Source organism: Zingiber officinale, chromosome 1A (genome assembly GCF_018446385.1).
Source record: "Zingiber officinale cultivar Zhangliang chromosome 1A, Zo_v1.1, whole genome shotgun sequence".
Classification (NCBI taxonomy): Eukaryota; Viridiplantae; Streptophyta; class Magnoliopsida; order Zingiberales; family Zingiberaceae; genus Zingiber; species Zingiber officinale.
In genome coordinates, this window is record NC_055987.1 from 95,921,208 (window position 1) to 95,924,791 (window position 3,584).

The window sequence follows — 3,584 nt, forward strand, 5'->3', positions numbered from 1 at the left end:
CTCTTCAATCGATAGCATAATCGATTCTGTGAGCAATTTTTTTTCTCAATCGATTAATGAATCGATTCAGCAAGACATTGTGTCATCAATTGAATCGATTCAATTCTTTATCAATCGATACAAATATTTGAATCGATTGAACAATCGATTAAAACAAAAAAAAATACGTACTATTCGTGATTTTGAATCGATTAACCAATCGATTCAATCGATGAACAATGTTACTGTTCATCTTCTTCCTCGCGACAGAAGAAGAAAAACGCGAGTTTTTTCGCATTGATTTCCATGCTTTCAAAACCATACATGCTCTGATACCATTGTTGGTAATTTGAGAGCATGAAATCGAAACTATACAAAGATAAAACAAAGCGATGCGGTAACTATAAACTCACAGTGATCTCCCGAAGTGCTGTTGAAGATGCCAGCGGTCGACGAAGATGTTGCCACTGTCCGAAGCACGATCACGGAGCAACCGGAAAGCGCTTCAAAGTTCACGAGCCAAATCCCAGCCGAATGCTCTCCCTTTGCTCTCACACGATCTCTCCCTTTACGATCACCTCGGTGCTCGCTGATCACCTTCGCCAAAAAGCTCTTTCTCTTGATCTGCACTTGGACGCCTCTTATAAGAAGGCTAAGGAAGACGAAGGGGAAAGGACACCCCTTCATCTCCTTGGCGTTTGCAGCAAAAGGAGAGTAACGAAGGGAAACCCTTTGTCTCCATTAACGCCCAAACGCCCAACATATATCCTTGTTGCTCCAATTCTTTTAATAAAGGCCCAAACTGTTCAGAAAAAGTTTGTGAAGATTGTCCGATAGAATAGAATACTACTTCCTTGATTTGTAAATATTCTTCCTCATCAAGGTCAAACTCTTGTATTGTCGCTTGTGTATCTACTATAGGAAGAGTGTTTACAACTGTTAGATTTTTATAAAAGGTTACAATGTTGCCCTCTATTCCGACTCCCCCATTCATTGCACGAATGAAATTGCAACCAATAATCATTTGAATTTTATCACCCAATATCATGGGAAAATTATAGGTGTATGGTATTCGAAAATTATTATCCCTAATAGTCATCCTTGTTTCAATTTCAGCCTTGCTATTTGTTGAGAATTAATACCAGAGAAATGTACCAGAAAGGAGTTTTCTTCAAGTACTTTACCTGGTACTGAATGTTGATCTACACAACAAGTTGTAGCTTCAGTATCTAATAGTAAATTTTGGGATACCTGGAATATCCAGTTCCACCTACAAGTTATACAACAAGTTTTTAACCAGTCGAGGGTGCTGACCGTTTTGTGGTGCAAAAATTTTTTCAATTGTATCCGTATAGAGAACATGAGCAGCCTATGTAGAAGTCATCAAAATACCTTCCTCATCTTCCTCTTCACTTATATGAGTAGTAGCAAGATTAGCGAAATCCTTTTGAAGATCATGTTTCAGAATGAGTTGTTCATAAAGGTTCCGATAATAGGACACTTGTTGCTTTAATCTTTCCATCTTTAATTCACACCAGGAAATGTATTTCTGCTGCTCCTGTAATAATTTATTAGGAAAGAATGATGTAGGAGCAGGAGGTAATATAGATACATGTTGGCCAAAGTAATATGGGCCACAAAGCTTACATGAGGTAATTAGGCAATTTGGGCAATGGATTCGCACCCGCTTTTGTGTCACGTTGGCATCCCATACATTTGGATGGTTGCGGGGGATAGGTGCCCCCGTTTGCTATCCACTGGTGGATACATTCATATTGCTAATCCATGATTCGAATTTGCGGTCTATAACCTCCATCAACCTGTCCTAACATAAAAATATTTTTAGAGAGTACCAATGTTTGGATTGACCTTTGTAGGTCATTAGTTTCTTCTCCTTCCGAGATACTATAAATAGCATCACTGAGGTTCTCTCCTTCCTAGACTGAGAGTATGTCACAATCTTCAGGAATGTCCAGCTATTCAAACATGGCAACCCTTTTACTACTTCTCTTATCATTGGGATAGTCTCTTGCAAAATGGTCTTCCTGCCCATAAAGATAGCGTTTGCATTTTTTATTTTTTAATAAATGCTTACGTTTTTCCACCCGGGCGTGTGTGTCATGTGGCTTTCCTTTTTAAGTCTTACTTTATCGAAGGTCATATTTCTTTGCGCCAGGCCCTTTATAATATCTTGGGATAGGTATTTGACTACAAAATGAGAGATCTTTTAGAGATCTTTTAAAAGTCGCTCCCTTGCATTCTTGTTCCAGGAATTTATAGGCAAACAGTACTCTTGGAATTACGCCAATTCTCAAACCCTTGTATTTTGTATCAAAAGCTTCTTTGATTCGCTTACCAAGATCACCAGGAATTTTGAACCAGAACTTTTTAGATAATTCTGGCCCTATATATAAGCATCCTGTTTTTTATGCTAGGCGCATATAGTCATTTATATACTGAAGAATATTTTTCATATTGTCACATGAGAGCTTTTTTAAATCTCTGTATGCTTCATCCTGTATTACAGTTGATCCTTGTGTAGGGTCTTCTGATGAAAAGACTCTTCTCATTTGAGAAAGTATATTTTGAGTTCCTCGTCTCCCATCTGTTGCCTGAATAAAAGAATCATATTCTGTTGGATACATCATACGCCACTGGACCCATACCAATTTCTTCATTTCACCAAGTAGATTTTCCATATATTCAATTTTTTCAACAGGATCAGTAAATCCTTGAGAGACAACATGGTTGAGAGTAATAGATTTCCATCTAGAGAAAACATCTTGAAATAATCCAAGTTGTTCTGGTATTACAAAAATTGCTCCTCCCTGTTGTTGTGCTGAAGGTAGAGTCCACATTTCAGTATTCCGGTCCCGTTGGAATTTAGAATTTCGAAATACAGGTTGTGGAGTTTGCTGTGGTTGGGAGGGACCTGTATCTTGTACTGTTGGAGGGTAACCTGGTAAACCCATAGTCATATCAGCTGGTGGTTGATAAGGTGAAACAACAGTACTTGTTGAGTAAATTTTTTGATTAGTTTCTTCTCTTGGTATAGTATTGACTAGTCTTTGGAGTATTGGATATTCCATTTCATACCCTGCAGCTATGAGTTGAGATTGAGAAAGGTTGGAGGCAAAGGGATTGCAAAAATCTTCAGGACCATCTTCATCAGGATATAAGTCCCATTTTGTAGTGTCAGGTTGAGATAACTACGCTAAGTGTTGAATATAAGGAAGGTCACTATCTTCCTCAAGAATATCATCAAAAGGGTCCTTGGACTAGGGTATAGAGGCCCATGGGCTTGTAGTCCCTGCGAGGTCTTTGGATGTTTCTTTTGGAGAGAGAGTTTCTTCTTCTAAGAATGTAGATCTGCAATTATTGTACATTCTGGAACAACTATTGACCCCCTTATAGGAAAAGAGAAAAAGGGCAAAGAAAGGATGATCTTCAATTATAAGCGACTTAATGACTTGACGAATAAGGACCAGTACAATTTGCCAAGTATTAATACAATCTTACAAAAGGTAGGAACAAGTTCTATATATTCTAAATTTGATTTAAAAAGTGGCTTTCATCAAGTAGCAATGCACCCCGAATCTATTGAA